Here is a 17101-nt window from a genome sequence, read left to right as displayed (position 1 = left end):
GATATTTATATGAAATATATCACTAACAATGGTGATGAGGATATGTGTTAGGGCTCGTGACCAAGTTGATTGAATGTGCTTTGTATGTTTATATTGAATTTAAATGAGTGGTAAGTTAATTACCATGTTATACGAACTTACTAAGAATTTCATGCTTACTCTATTTTATTTTCCCCTGTACTATAGTAATTCGGAGGCTCATTGGACTGGAAGCTTGGCGGAGATCACTCACACTATCCATCAGCCTATTTCAGTATATATATATATATATATATATATATATATGGTAAATCAATTATGGTTATAATGGCGTGTATAGGTTAATTGGCCAATATCGACATATAAATGCTTTAATTGTATCTAGCCATTGGAATGGCTTGTGATGGATATGTTTGGTATGTGTTTAATATGGTTGATTGATAGAAATTATATTGGCATATTGATGATTGAATTAAGTTAGCATATTTGATAAGATATGGATATATGTGAACTATGTAATTTAAGTAAGGGTGTATACTTGATTATATGAGGTATTATATCATGTATAGGACTTGATTTTGAGTTGGGTTAAATGACCTATACTAGCTTGCGAATGTGCTAAAGTGTTGGTGTAGGAGGATGACAAAATGGGGTGAGAAATATGGCTTGGAAAATAGCCCATTTTTGTCCACACGGACAGAGACACGAGCGTGTGTCTCAGCTATGTGTGACACACGACCTAGCACATGGGTGTGTGACCTAGCTGTTGTCCCCTACATCTTTAAAATTTCAAAACAGAGTGCCCAGGTATTTACACATGGCCTAGCACACAAGCGTGTGGCTTGCCTGTTTGACCCAAGTCAGAGAGTTACACAGCCTGAGAGACGGGCGTGTCCTCACACTGCTTGACCACACGGGCATTTGACCCCTGCACCTAGGAAAAAGTTTGAGATTTTGTGAAAAATTCTCTGAGTATCTGGTTTCATCCCGACTCGTTTCTAATGCATATTTTTGACCTCGAGGGTTCATATAAGGGACTTTATGTTTGATTTCTGACATAAATATTGTATAAAATTAAATATCATTTTACTTGATCTATATATTTCGGTAATGCTTCGTAACCCTGTTTCAGAGACAGATACGGGTTAGGGGTGTTACAGATGTCCAATGTCTCCTTATATCTTAGTGCTTTGTAAGGAAAAATTGGGCCATTTAATTCATAAGAATGTTGAGAATAAACTGTGGAAACCAATTTTTCAGGGTAAGAATGGCCTCCTTTATCACATCTTTTATTCGTTGGTGACCTGTTCTTGTTTGCTGAAGTAGATATTGATTAGGCTAAGGTCTTAAAAAATGCTCTCAACACTTTTAGAGATGTCTTGGGACACGAAGTCAATAGACTTAAAACCACTGGCTCTTCTCTAGCAACATAGACTCCAACCATGCTAATGCCATCTGTAGTGTTTTTGGTTTTCGCCAGACTGATGATTTGAGGATTTATCTGAGACTACCTCTCATTCACTGATGAATAACAGTGAACTCTTTCAAATTCATTGTGGACAAAGTTAGACGAAAGTTGGACAGTTGAAATGCCAAAACGCTATTTGTGGTGAGATGAGTAACTTTAGCTCGGCCAGTTTTATTGTCGATTTCTAATTATTTTATGCAAACTGTGAAAATCTCGTTTAGTATTTGTGCAGAAATTGAAAAAATTGCTCAGTGATTTATTTGGGGGAGTTATGGAACCTTTCAAAAACCGGTGTTGGTAAAATAGGGAGATTGTTGTCAACCTTTGCATAATGGGGCCTTAGGTATCTGGAGACTTAAGGAACAAAATGATTCTTTTTTGCTTAATTTGGGATTTAATCTCCTAACCAATGAGCAAGCTTTGTGGGTAAGGGTACTCCGTTCTAAGTACAAGCTCTTGGAGGATTTTTCTAAAGACATTTCTCGAAGCAAATGTTCTCTTGTCTGGAGATCGCTTGCGAAGGTTTGACCCATTTTGCGTTAAAATTTTATTTGGTCAGTTGGTGATAGGAATCATATAAAATTTTGGACTATCAATTGGATTTCTGAAATAGGGCCGCTTATAAACCATTATTTGGTTCCCTCTCTGATTGATGTTTCTATTATGCTTCATGAGGCGGTGGATATTGAAGGTAATTGGCACTGGAAATACTTGAGGTGTTTTTTAAATGAGGATATTCTATCTTAAATCAGAGGAATTTCGACTCTGAATTCTTTAACAGGCTATGATGATGTTATTTCGAGCTGGGCAGCTAATGGAAAATTTAGCATCAATGAGGCTTACAGTAAGCTAACAATTAACTCATTGAAAATGCAAGAAGAAAAATGGAATCTTGTTTGGTATTTGAATGTCTTACAACGTGTTCAACATTTTAGTTGGATTGTGTATAAGGGACGTCTCTTTACTAATTTGGAAAGGTGTAGACAAGGATTGTCAAAATACCATCATGTAAGATTTATGGGAATACAGAAGAATCTAGTCTTCATGTTTTACAAGATTTTCCTAAGGAAAAAGAAGTGTGGAATCAATTAATCCCTCACAGAATTCAGATAAGTTTTTCACTTACTCCTTAGAGGATTGGCTGACTTTAAACATGGAAAATAAACTTGAGGTTACTCTCTAGGATGCGGATTGGCCATCTTTGTTTGGGATTGTTTGTTGAAAAATTTGGAAACAGAGAAATGTGTGCATGTTTCAAGATGACCATTGCAACATAAGCAATTTGATTCATTCTTCGTGGTTATGGGCAAGGTCCATTAAGTAGAGATAGATAAGTTCGAGAGGGAGTAATGGGAATCAAATAAGAAGCCAAAGATGGGCCCCTCCACCTATTGGTTTCTTTAAAATAAATACAGATGGCGCTTGCAACTTGAGTTTGGGTTCTGCATGGTAATTGGATGGTAATTGGATGTGGGGAATCGGAAGAAGTATTGGTACATGTAGTGTACTACAAGCTGAGCTTTGGGCAACATATGATGGCCTCTGTTTTGCCTGGGAAGCCTAATGGGCAAATGTTATTATTGAGACAAATAGTGTGCAAGCTATTAAAGATGTTGTGCGAATCCAGGAACTTTGCCAACGCGAATGGAGAGTGCTCTTTAAATAAGTACCAAGAGAGGTGAATTTGACTGCTGATATTTTAGCTGGTTTGATGAAAGATGCTCCTATTAGCTTAAGAATATTTCATGCTCCCCCTTCACAGGTTGATGATCAATTGTAGACAGACAGACGAGTTATGCTACCCAGCATAGATACTACTATTAGCTTGTAATTGAAGCTTTTTATTTCTTGTTACAAAAAAAAAATCTGATATTTAGGGTTAGTTTCACTGTAGGAAGTATAAGCCATATTTGAATTTTAGAATGTCAGTATTTTAAATTGTATTATTTCATTTGAATAAATATTTTATAAAAGAAGAAAAGTATATTAAAAACAAAGGATCCTATTAAAAATTTAGCCTCTATTTTCTTTAAAGGTTTTTTTTCTCTTTGTGAGTTGTTTCGAGTAAGATCTCGAGTATTTTTTTTATTTATTTGTCTTGTTTTTGGTTCCTTAGGATTTTCCTTTAGGACTTTTTGAGTTTGTTTTTAAGAATTTGGTCGTTCTTCTTTTTTGATTGTTTGTTTTATTGTTTTGTAGGTTTTGCTTTCATTTCTTTTTGTGGAAGTTGGCAGTGTTATTAGCCTTTAACAAGGGTTACAGAAGGCTTGCACTTCGTTAATTTTCTAACTCATTATGGGTCAAGAGGGTAGAGGTTATGGAGAGTGATTTCTCTATTAATTTAAAAGAAGATAGGGCGGAGGTTGACCGTATGGTGAGTTGTACTTTGATTGGTAAGGTTATTTATGATAAGCAATTGTATCGGAGGAGTGTCAGTAATGTGCTGCAAAATATTTGGTCTTCAAATGAAGTGGAATCAGTTGTAGAAATGGGGATTAGTTTGTATACGATAAATTTTTGAAGTTCAGCTTGGATGGAGAAGGCTAAATTTACGTGAGAGTCCTTGGTTGGTGATGGGGTGTTTCTTTGTGCTAATGAAGTGGGAACCAGATATGGGTGTTCAAGATATTGATTTCTCTAAGGTGGCTTTCTAGATCTAGGTACACAATTTGCCTCTTATGATGTTAACTATGCAAAAATGCTAAGAAGGTTGATAACATAATTGGGGATTTGGTTTGTGTAACACCCCTCACCTGTCTCCATTATTAGATTAGGGTTACGAGATGCTACTATACAATACAGAACATAATTATGCTATATCAATGCAATACATTCCCAAACAATTGTTAACTATCAAATTTGTAATCATGTCATTCATATCTTAACAGTATTAAATCGAGCACAACAAATCTATAAAACAATTTAAAACAAAGTAGGGACTCATTTGAAACATTTGAGAAAAGTGAGGTAAAAATACAAATCACACAGCCATGTGAATCTATAGGACATGGTCGTATTGACTAACTGTGTGGGAGGAGGCAAACGACCATGTCTCCAAACCATGTAACTAACTGATGTCGTGTGTGCCAATTGAAACTTAAATCACATAGACCACACAGTCATGGCATACACCCGTGCATGGCACATGACCGTGTGCACCTAAATGACACTTTCTCCACAAGTTACCTAATTCAATTTCCTTAGGCCACAAGCAATATTAAACCATCATTCAAACCTACTCAAAGTCATCAAAATATACCTAAAACAACATCTATCTCATACATCCTAAGTGTTTAACTAATATGCTACATTTGACACCTTAATTCAAACATATTCAAATTCATATTTAACAACCATCCATTCATAAAACATATGCCTAATATTTGAACCATTTCATCAATCATATACCAAAACAAACCATATAAAACATGGCCAAAACATCCTTAAATATGTACATACTTAATCACCAAAAGTGCCAACTTAGCAAAATACCTCATCATTATTCACATAGCCAAACCCTACCACAACTTGAATATATATATGAAATCAAAACACCTACTACATGGCACTTATAACCTACCCAAAAATGGTCAAAATTCTACCGAGTCATTAAACTGATAGTGTGAGCTCGGACTTGACTTCCAATCGACAATGACTTTCAATTATCTAAAAAGAATCTAACACGACGGACGTAAGCAATTATTGCTTAGTAAGCTCATATTAAAATTAACTCAACTTACCAATTTTTCAAGAAAACAACTAAAGCATGGATTATACCAATTCGCAGGATAAAGTCTATGCTCATGGTTAGCCTATACAAATCAGAAATATTACAAATTAGTACTTGTCACACCCCAAGTCTAGCGGATCTAAGAATGAGGCATGTAGTTGTGAAGTTATTTGTTTGGCGTAGTGTAATCCACCATGTTAAGTTTTCTGGCGAATTGAAACGTGGCATATAGTACCCGCCATTGAGTAAATAAAGGTATTAGGTTATTCTGTTATCTAAGAGAAGGACATATCAAGCGAAGTTCGGTCAGGTAAAAGTTACCGCCAAATGTTTAGTATGCCTAATTTGTTTGAATATTGTGCTAGTTGGATTGTAAAGTGATCTGGTTAGGCTGGTCTAATATCCATTATGCTGGATTTTCATTTAATTTTCTCTCAGAATCTATAGGCCATTAAGAAGGACAAATTTTGAATTAAGTGATACTTGTTAAGTTCCACGAAGTAGGACTAGAGAGTATATATATGTGAGAAGGGTTTGTCAGGACGTTTTCTTCTTCCTTCAGTATTACTCTTTGGTTCTATTTTTAAATTTAAATGTTACTTGATCTGCCACAAATCAACGTGGCAAATTAGGATTGACGCACTTGATGATCTTTTTCTCGAGCAAAATAGAGTTTTTAGCATTTTTTTTATTTTCATATTTTCGGGTAATAAGTGAAAATGTCTTCATTTTGTCTATTTTTTCCCAAATTGGCAGATAGTGCCATTGGGAGGTCTAACATGTGTTTGAGTGCAGTAGGGACATGTCAGAGGTCGAAAATGAGCGAGAACGACATCTAGGGCAAGGGTATCGCGTTATCCAACCTCTAAAATCGCGAATCCTATTTTGAGTTTTCAATATGATAGATCTGAAGAGGGTGATGGATGGAATGCCCTGGTTTTTTTTCCTTTAACTGGAGAAAGGGGGAAGATCCTTTGCAAGTCACTCTTATTCATGCCTTATTTTGGGTGTAATGCCTTTGTGGTGAAATCAGGGTAAGTTTAGAGACTCATTTGCTAGATAAATCTGTGGTATAGATTTGGATAAGTTTGAAAACATCTCTATTTGGATAGCCTTGTGATAAAATTGAGTATGACTTAAAAGCAATTTCTGAAAGAGTCTCAATAGTGTTTCTAAAGGGTGAATCAACCATAGTAGTCTGTCAGTACAAGTAATTTGGTATATTCGTAATTATGAGTAGTCTAAGAGTTTGTCAGATTTGAATTTGTTTACTCTATGTAAGGAAGCAATTTGAATTATCTGGTATCTGCCAAATCTGAGTGTTTCACATTATAGATAAAAAGGTTATCTGAAGTATAAATTGTCCATCAAATCAGAGTGTTCTCATTATATGTAATATGGTTGTCTGGGATTCCACTAGATGACTTAGAAGACTTCACCCATCAGAATAAGTTATGATCTGGGTTGATATAAGACATGATCTGACTAGTAATCTAATAGCTGCCAATTCATTATGAGAATCCACCAAATGTAAGATTTGTATGAAGCTTGTCTTAAAAGATCAGTTAGTATTAGTATCAACCAAGAATAGTATCTATGAGTACCCCATCATGGGGGAGGTATTCAACATCTGACTGAGTGAGAATCCGTCGAAGTTAGGTTTTGTATGGATACCTTTCTAAGAAGTGTATTCGTTTTTTGAAAAGGAATGAGATCTGTATTGAGTGTTCAAGACTAGAATCTGCTCAATTAGTGAATTGCATGTAGGATGTTTGAGTATGGAAGTTGGCGTATATACATACACCCGATATTAAGGAAGTACTCACCAAAGTTAGAAAGGAAATCCAGAATCTTTCAAGATGAGGAATTAAACAACAAATGTTGCAAGGTGATTTGAGTTAAAACTCACTAATTTCATTTGAACTTACAAATGTTTGTTTATGTTTCAAGTTTCACCTTAAGAGTAGGTACGCCAGAAGGGACCAAGCCAGGATTGTGCCAATGTAGCAATTCAAGTGGCAAAATTATGCATACAAAGCGCACTATAAGAGTATGGTGTATAGTACTCTACGCCATAAAGAGTTAGTTTCAAGCTGTAACGTCATATGTTTTTCAAACTTTGATGTAATCATCAAATATCTATTTTAAGAATAGTACAAAAGAAATAAGAAATATATATATTAGAAAAATTTTATGCCAGTTGTAAAATCTCTGCTAAATGCTCTTGTATTGAATCCGGTGATTCGGGTCAAGTAGAGGGTGTTACAATCTCTTCAATTTTTAACCGGTTTTTTACACGACCCATACGGCCTTATATATTTCTCAACCTATTTTTAACATAATTTTTAATGTTAAACTAATCCTAAACATCCCCTAAGCCCTTCTAACAGTAGTTAATCACCTCCCTTCCATCATTGTTTTAAGCTTTTGACATTTTTTTCGCGAGTTCCTTTGTTCCTGCCACGCCATTATTGTCGCCTCTCTACTGCTCACCTCTATTGTCAGCCGCCTCATCAACCAACAATCTCAGTAAAATGTTTTTAACTTTTGTGCTTTATTTTTTTATTTCATCGTATTAGTTTATTTTCGGAGTATATTTTCATATTACATTCAAACGGCCCCGAGAAAAGTTTTCCCCACCTCGCAATTGGGCGAATCAGGAGAATTTAATTCTACCCAATTTCGAAGCCAAGAAGTTGAAAAATACTTCTTGGAACTCCAAAGGAAGATTTTCATTCAAGAACGCGGGTTTGACCAGTCGTTCGACTTGAACGATGAAATTTGGGACTTGATTCGTGTGAACCATTCGACCGACTTTTCTCTCACATAAAAAGAGTCAGCAATTGACTCTGTAGTGTACGAGTTTTATGCCTTGTTAAAAGAGCGAGAAAAGAATAAAGCATAGCACAATGTGCACCCTTATGCGATCATCTGAGGCAAAAAGCTCATGTGTACTCCCCAAAAAATTTACAACTTTTCTAATGCCCCATACTATGTCTCTAATGCTTTAGATGCATTAGATATTAATCATTTCAGAGACATAAATATGGATGAGATTATTACTTACTTAACCGAGGGGAGAGACGTTTGGAAATACCAATCGAACACCAACATCCCATTATTGTTCAATAAGCAATCATGTTCTTGGTTTCCAAAATATGGATGCAGTTTATCTATACACTAATCTCACCAGCTTTAAATGTGTCTAACCTTAATGCATTTTAAGTTATTTTGTTTTATTGTATCTTGCAACGTCGAGAAGTGTGCATAAGTGATAACTCTTGAAAAGAGTTATATTTAAGGCCTCTAAATAGAATTAATTAGTTATAATTAAGTGAATACATTTTCATTTTTAGGATATTTTTAGAACATTGCATAATAAACCTTGGATTGTGGTATAATGGTCATTATTTGTTACTTTTATCACTTGGGGAGGAAATGTGTGGTTTTGTGTGAATACAGGTGTAAGAAGAGCAAGAAAATGGAGATGGAAAATAAAGGAAGTGAAATATTATCGTAGCAAATAGTGAAATTGATTGCCAACAGATTTGCCATGGTAATATCGAGAAGATGACTCAGCACTTTATCCACATCATTCTTAGCCAGTTGTGAATGTACCAAAAAATCCAACCTGAAAAGAAAAATGAAAAAAGTGTGCTGAGGTGAGACGAATCTACCTAATAAAAAAAGAAGAGAGAAGAAGAAAAAATGAGGAGAATTTGTGTGAGAAAGAGACTAGTTACAACAATCCTCTCTCTGCATAGAGAAAAACTCCATTGGATAATTCCAGAGAAATAAAGGGTAGCAGCTACAGAGAGCAGAATATAGACGTGTAGAAGGGAAAGAGACATCTATCCTGGATTCACATACGATTGGAAGATAAAAGAGAATCTAGAGTGTGGCGAGAAATCCTGCAGTTATGCCTTTAGTTTTCCTGATTTCTGTTATTGAAACTTCTTTAAATGTTGATGAATGATTTAATTTTGGTGTTTACTTTTCCACCCATGAACTAAATTTTTTCTAGGTTGGAGTTATTTGGGTAGATGTTTATCATCTTTAATTTTCATGATTTGAGATTGCTTGTATCTTTTTTCATTCGTTTATGCATATTTTAAATACATGCATGCAAGCTCTAGACATAGTTGATTGTATGTTGTGTTCATAGATGTATTTTTAATTCTGAAAAGGTTAAATATACTGGATCTATAATATTTTTATGCAAGCGAATATTCGACAAAATATTCGTAGCACTCTAGACATAGATGTTGCGAGTTGTGCAGAGAAGAACGTTCATTGCAGTTATTAATCCAGAGTTCTATAGACATACAATAACTTAGATTTTAAGCTTTAAACCTAGCTATTGAAAGAGGCAGGTTACAGTAGTAACTCTCTAAGCAATCAATTAGACAATATTTTGCCATGACATTATTTTGATATGAGGATTTCACCTGAATAATTCCAGCCATATTCATTTAACAACAGAATTACTCTTGCTTTTCTCTATAATTTGCCACAACATTTTATTTTCCATATCAATTCTTTGCTTTTAGCATTAAATTACATTAATTCATTTTACATCTTATTCAATTTAAGAGTATTTCCTTCTATTTAGTATAGTTAATAGGATTATAATAACTTAATCAATCTCATACCAATTTTAGATCCTTTTGGATATGATACTTACTTATCACTTTATTACTTGAATGATGTGTACACTTGCACAATTGCATTAGGTATTTACACGCAACAAGTTTTTGGTGCCATTGCCGGGGATCGACAACATTGGTGAAAAGTTGATTTGTTATTATTCTTGTAATTTTTGTTAGAATAGTTAATTAGTATTTTATTTGATTTTTCAGGTTTTGTACTAGTGCATGAGAAGAAGTATTCAAGAGGATACAAAATACTTTTTTGATCCTAAGATTGAAAGGACAGTAAGGTGAAGGAGGAAAGCATTAAGAGAAATGAAGAGGATTATAAATGATCCATTCAGAGAATATCATGTACTCTAGAATGAAAGGAATGCTGATATTCCTCGAATCTTAGATGACAGAGATAGACCCATCAGAGAACATGTAGTGCCTACTTTGGGTGATCTAAGTCCAGGAATTGTTAGGCCACATATTCAAGCTCAACACTTTGAATTAAAACCAGTAATGTTTCAGATGCTGCAGATGGTAGGGCAGTTTAGTAGTTTAACAACTAAAGATCCCAGATTGCACTTGAGACTTTTTCTTGAAGTCTGTAACTCATTCAGGCAGCAGGCTATTCCTGAAGATGCCCTCAGATTAAAATTATACCCTTATTCATTGCGAGATCATGCTAGATCATGGTTGAATGCATTACCATCAGGTATGGTGGCGTCTTGGAATGAACTGTGTCATATATTTTTGCTTAGGTACAATCCTCCCAACATGAATGTCAAGCTGAGGAATGACATTACATCGTTCAGGAAATCTGAAGATGAGACATAATACAAAGCATGGAAGCATTTTAAGGATTTAATTAGAAAATGCCCGATGCATGGTTCTCAACATTGGACAAAAATGGAAATTTTCTACAATGGATTAAATGTTCATACATGAATTATAGTGGATGCATTTGCTAATGGGACGTTGCTTGACAAATCCTACAATGAAGCATATGAAATTCTGGAAAGAATAGCCAATAATGATTATCAGTACCCCACTACAATGAAGAGTTGGTACTGGTAGAATAGCAAACATTTGAGGAACGCCAACGCTTAAAATAGGTAGTTTCTTCTCTTATCTATTAGGCGCACATTAGGGACAATGTGCCAAATAAAGTGTAAGGTAACATAGAAATTTTCATAAATTTTCAAAAAAATTCTAATTTCTTATGTTTTTATTAGTTGTTTTCGTTAATTTTTGTTTTGTGTGTTTGTTTGTGCGTCAGCTTGTAGCATACAAGTGATTGGATAGAAACATGTAAATAGGATTCTGTGTTTGAATTGTAAATATAAGTCGATGGCAATCGACTTTAGGTTGTTTAATATTAAACTAATTAGTTCATTCTGTTAACTGTGAATAGGTGATAGTGTGTTAGGTATACCAAATGACAAATAGGTACATAAAAAGCATATGTGTTTGTTTGAATAATAAGTGTTAGAGTGTTAATATTTAGTTAATTGTAATCCATGAATTGATAAAATTAGGGATGACCTAAGGCATTGTTTGGCAGAAAAATTTTGATCTAAAATGCCGACCTTGATTTAAAATCCCTAATACCCTATTTTTTTAGCCTAAAACTCTATTTCTTGATAAACCGCAATGGAAGCCCTAAGCCTTAAATATAATCTCTTGATCCTATTTTCATCGTCCTTGCATGAACTTAGACTTCAGGCCATTGATATTAAGGGTTAGGTAGAGACGACAAGGTAGTTTTCAAAATAAAAGGAAAATAAAAGTGAACCCAAGGGATAATATAGTATGGTGAGTATAAAAGTCTTGAAAACTTGTGCGTAAATAGAAAAATAGAAAAAAATTATCAAAAGAAAAAGTTTGAAAAGACTAAAATAGCCAAGCGACAAGTTCTCGAGAAAATAGAAAAGCAAAGTGAGTGAAAAAGAAAGAAAAGAAAATTTCCTCATTGTTTTGCACAAATAGCTCGCTAAGACGATTGTATTCACTAATATTGTACTATACCTTAGGAATCAGAGAGAAAAGGTAGGTGAGAGAAGGGGATATAAAGTGGTGAACTAAAGGGGTTAATCGGGAAAGTATCGGGGTCAATATAATTTTCCAAACTATTTTCATGCTTAAATCATTTTGTTGTGTCTATCCTTTAATTCCAAATCAACCTAAGTTGTAGAACGTTACAAGCCAAAAAGACCTGGATGACCTAGGTGATACTATTCGTGGATGAAGATTAGCTAAATTTTGACATTTCTAGTTACTTGTATTCTTTGAGCATGAATGTAAATTTTTTGTACCTATTTCGGCGGATCAATGTGCTTACATTCTTCAATTTGTTTCCTTTGTAATTTTATGAACAAATGTTTGTGATATTGAAGGTAAGGAGTAAATTGAATATCGTGTTAGAGTTACGTATTTATTCACAATGTTCTGTGTACATAGCTCTAAACTAGTCTTTGTATATGACATGCTCAAGCACTGTTTGGTTGTTTTATTTTTCTTGTTTGTGTGTGTTTTTATTTTGTTTCTTGAGGACAAAAAACAACTTAAGTGTAGGGGAGTTTGATCTGCCACAATTCGTTGTGGCAAATTAATGTCTTTCTGGCACTTAACGAGTTTGTTTCTAGTATTTTTATATGTTTTTGGTTTTTATTGATTTATGTTTAATAGATGAAAAATAAGCATTTTTACGCAATTTTGAGTTATGTTATGATCTAATGGGCCACTACAGGCCTAGGGATGATTTAATGGCTCTATTTAGTGTTTAGGACACTGTTTTCAGGCTTAGAAGACGAAAGATGACTTCAACGTCACGACACTAGTCCTGTGGTGTCGTGACACTGGGTAAAGATTAGGAAAATTAAGCATGGGTATTTTTGTCCACACAATGAACTATAATCAGATTTTTTGGTTGTTTGGCAACCCTAATTAGGTTAGATCATAAACTTTCTAAATAGGCATGTTTAGCCTCATTTTAAGAGGCTAGGCCAAGTGAGCCACTTAGTTAGTTTTAGGGTTTTAGTTTAGTTTTTATTTTATTTCAATTTAGTCCTTTAGACAACTTATGTTCTTGTTTAACTTTGATTTGATTCCGATCCAAGCTTTTGGTTTAGAAATTTTTCGTTATTTCTTTGTGGATTCCAATTGCAATTGGAGTGATCTTTGTGACTGTTAAAGGAAATTCTGCTTCCTAGAACGAATTGATATCAAAACGGATTTATTTTCCTATTCCCTTGTTTTATTTAATTTACTGCTTTGTATGTTTAATATGAGTTTGGGGATTATTGCATCTAGATCCATGAATAGCTAATTTCCTTAGGGAGATTAACGAACGAATGTGTGATTAATTAACAAATAAATTAAGGTTTAAATCTAAGTTTGTTGGTTTAAATTATGTGCGATTAAACCCTAGAAAGTGATTCTCTTATGAAGTAATTTAGGATAAACGAGATCGAGAGATAAGTTTACCGAGAAAATCATAATTTATCCCGGTCAAGAAAGTGAAGCCAAGAGGTAAGTGTGTATTGGTTGATTAGTTAATTAGTTAGAGCCCAAGAGGTAATAACTGGTTAATTAATAGCTAACTTAATAAAACCTGAGTTCTAAATTTAATTAGGAACACTGAAGTGGGTTAATCTCCTACCTCTTTTTTAGATTTTATTTTGATTGTTAATTGGTCATTTTTCTTTTAGATACTTTTATATTAGTTTAATTAATTCATTTTAATTTAGTTTTTCATAATATAATTTTAAATTAATACTACTAGTATAGAAAATTAAGTTACATTTAATTCAACCTCCCTTGGGTACAATCCTCGGAATGATTCCCGGAGTGTTTCATTGTAACATTCTTTACTATATTACAATTTGACATGTACACTTGCAAACACTATTGTTTAATTATATATTTATTTATTGCAATATTTCCAACCTAGATTTCTGCACATCTGGTGGCAGTCAATGTCGCAACACAACCCTGAATGAAAACCAAAAGAGCAAACCGTCGTCAGTGTCGTGTGAGGGTATTGCAACACAATTGTGACAAGGCCACTTAAAGGGGAAAGGTGTTTTCATCTGTACAACTCAACTTAATGATGTTTAGTCAGTCGTATTAGGTCAAAATGAGGTAGCTAGCCTTGATCCTATAAATACCATTACTCATAACTGTTTAAGGGATTTTTTTTCCTTCCATTTTTTACTTCTATTCTTAGTTTTTAGGGTCTTAGTTTTATTTTTTTATTTTTGTTCTTGTTTTATTCATTCAATTGATTCAAACTGTGGATCACTTAGATTCTGTCAAGGATTGCACTTCAAGTCACCAATACGATCTTCAGAATCTTTTTATTTCTCTTTACTTGTTTTGCAATATGTATATGTTTCAATTAAAAACTATGATGATGTTTGATAGATCTATGTGTAACTAAAATCCTGAGGAGATTAACAAGCAGATGTGGTAATAGTTAACAATTATTTAAGGATTTCTTAGTGGATCAATTGGTTTGGGAAAAGAGAACATAAACCCTAGGATTGATGACCCTAAGAAGTTATCTAAGTAGAGAGCAATCTAAGAGGAGAAGTCTACTGGGCACCCCTTAACCTAACCTGGTCTAACCTGTGACATCGAGAGATAAGTAGCGTTTGCCGACTCATTAGATTAGTAAAAGGCCGAGAGGCCCTGCTAGATTAATGACTAGCTGATTGAATAGAACCCGAAATAGAAATTAACTATGAATACTGAAGTGAGTAAGTCTTCTGCCTTTAGAATCTGAGAAATCTATAATTTGTTCCTCTCGATATTATATATTCTTTGCATTGTTCTTATTTTCACTTCTTTTATGAATAATAATATAATTAGGATTAAGTACTATTTAGACCTATTAGCATAGAAGTTAGTGTTAATTTAATCAAGCCTCCTTTGGGTACGATCCTCAAAATACTTCTATGTTCCGTTGTAACTTCTATATTACGGCCTGCCCCGTATACTTGCAAACATTGCCTTAGTTCTTGTTTGTAGTTGCAGTATTCTCACTTTCGATGTTAGTACATCAGGAGGCGGTCAATTATATAACTGAATCGACCCTTAGGGCTCATAATAATCAATTCATATGCCATCATTTATTGCTTAAACATCAAGTTACAATTGTATAATTTCAATATCTAATGTCGATAAGTGAATTACATGTTTTCATAATCCCTATTAACCGAACATGGAATCAAGATGGATATATGGATCATTCAATCATCACACCTGTAGCAGGCCCAATTAGCCCGGGCCCGTACTAAATAAACCAAACCTAAAAATATAACAGTCCATTAACAATTCAATAGTCCAAAATTAGAACCCAAATTGAACCCAATCAAGCCCTAAGTCCTAGCCCAAATCAGATTTAACCCTAGCCCAACAAAAGTCAATAAACAAAAAACCTTAGGTGCGCCGCACCAAGGTCTTCTGGCCTTGCTGTTGCCGCCGTTCGTCGCACGTCCCATCCGCACATCGCACGCCACCACCACCATAGCCTCCTCCATGCGCGTCAGACCACCTGCAAGAGAAAACCACACGCAACAACAGAAACAAAAACAATAAACAAATAGAAAAACGAAAAAAATAATGATTAAGGAGTTTGTAATCTGGCTATAAAAGCCCTAATCTGTAACTTGTATTTTTTTACGAACATTAATATAAACAAAAAAATCAAAACAGATTTAAAAAGGTGACTTTTTTTTCCTTGCTGGTTTGATTCTCTTTTTCTATCTTTTTTTTTTACGTATTAAGTATTAAAGAACAAAAAGGGGAAAAAGGAACTCACCGGAGATGGTCGTGGCTGCGCCGTCGGAGGGTCTCTCCTCCGTCACCCGATTCGGGTCAAAAAGGGTCGATGGTCTCCCCTTTGTTTATTTCTCACGGGTTGAGAGAGCTTGGCTCTCAAGGATACCGCAACGAGGGCTAAAAGGCCTTTCTTTCCTGACGCCGACTGCCGACCACGAGACAGCGCGACAAAAGCCAAAGAAGGCCCCCTTTGTTTATTTCTCACGGGTTGAGAGAGTTTGAGAGACCCTCAGTTTTTTTTTTTGAAAATAAAGGGTGAAATGTTTTTTTTGTGTGTTTTTCTTGCTATTTATATGGGGTCAATACGGCGCCGTTTTGGACCTTAGCATCAGTGGCCAAAACGACGCCGTTTTATTTAGGACCCGAATACCCGACCCGCCTTGATAAGATCCGCGTGTTTTCTGATTTGAAGGGTTTTTTACGCACGCGGTCCCTCCGCTATTACAACATAGCGCAATCTGATCCTTTGTTAGTTTTTTTTATTTTGGCCACGAAATTTTATTTCTGTTTCAATCTGGTCCTTAGGCCATGTGCAGTCCCTCGGTTAAACGCCGCGCTTTAGGACTGGGAAATATTTCCCTGAAAGTCCCTCGCGCTGTAGAAGCGTTTCATTTCAGTCCCTTGGCAACCCTATTTTTAGTTATTTGCGAATTAAGCCCTTGATTTTGGGCCCGATTTTAATTTCATCCTTATTCCATTTAATTAATTTACTATTCATTTTTTTTAAAAAATAATTAATTTATTCTTTTTAAAAAATGGGGGGCTCTTCTTTTATTATTTATTTTAAGTTTTACATATATTAATATTTTATGCCTTACCTAATATTTACTTAAGTTTTATTTACATTATTTGTTTTAAATTACCATAAATATATACATTGTCTTTTAAATTTTTATACATATATTTTAATAAAGAAAGAGTATTGTTTGTTTTGTATTTTTAACTATCTTAGTTTTCTCTTTCATTCTAAGTTTTATATATTGTTTGTTTGAGATATTTTACCATTCATTCCAAACTAATCTTATAAATCACTTGTTTTATACTATTAGTTATATAAAATTGTTCTCTATTATTTCGTTTCGTACTTGGATTGTTAATATTGGCATGTTAAATTGTTGCATGTGGTGTGATTATTATCATTATGTACGTTGTAATTAGTTTATCTGTTTCGCATTATTGCCATTCATTAACATGATACTTTATTCGTAAATTGTCATATCATGTTCTATATTATAGTTTCATTTCATTTCATCACTTCAAAAGTTATGTTTGATTTGTACATACCCATAATAAACCGTTTTATTTTATCACAAATAAAATAAATGCAACCTCGCTCAAGTATTGTATTCGCTATTATTCAAAAATGGAAAAGTTTTAAAATAAGGCAATGTTTCGTGTTTTGGGAGATTCAAGAAATTGTACCCTAACTTACGCAGTTTCAAT

General features: G+C 34.3%; 1 long non-coding RNA gene and 1 other non-coding gene across 2 annotated transcripts; both read right to left on the bottom strand.

Moving 5' to 3' along the window:
- Positions 1-10600: 10600 nt before the first annotated feature.
- Positions 10601-10707, bottom strand: LOC128042707 (small nucleolar RNA R71). The gene has a single exon (XR_008198220.1). It is a non-coding gene; the product is annotated as a small nucleolar RNA R71 (small nucleolar RNA).
- A 4214-nt stretch (positions 10708-14921) lies between these two features.
- On the bottom strand, positions 14922-15914 carry LOC105771376 (uncharacterized). The gene is made up of 2 exons (XR_001126485.2): positions 15639-15914; positions 14922-15371 (listed from the first exon to the last, which is right to left on the bottom strand). It is a non-coding gene; the product is annotated as an uncharacterized LOC105771376 (long non-coding RNA).
- Between the last annotated feature and the right edge of the window lie 1187 nt (positions 15915-17101).

The sequence above is a fragment of the Gossypium raimondii genome, chromosome 7 (genome assembly GCF_025698545.1).
Source record: "Gossypium raimondii isolate GPD5lz chromosome 7, ASM2569854v1, whole genome shotgun sequence".
Classification (NCBI taxonomy): Eukaryota; Viridiplantae; Streptophyta; class Magnoliopsida; order Malvales; family Malvaceae; genus Gossypium; species Gossypium raimondii.
This window is presented reverse-complemented; position numbering and strand designations above follow the sequence as displayed.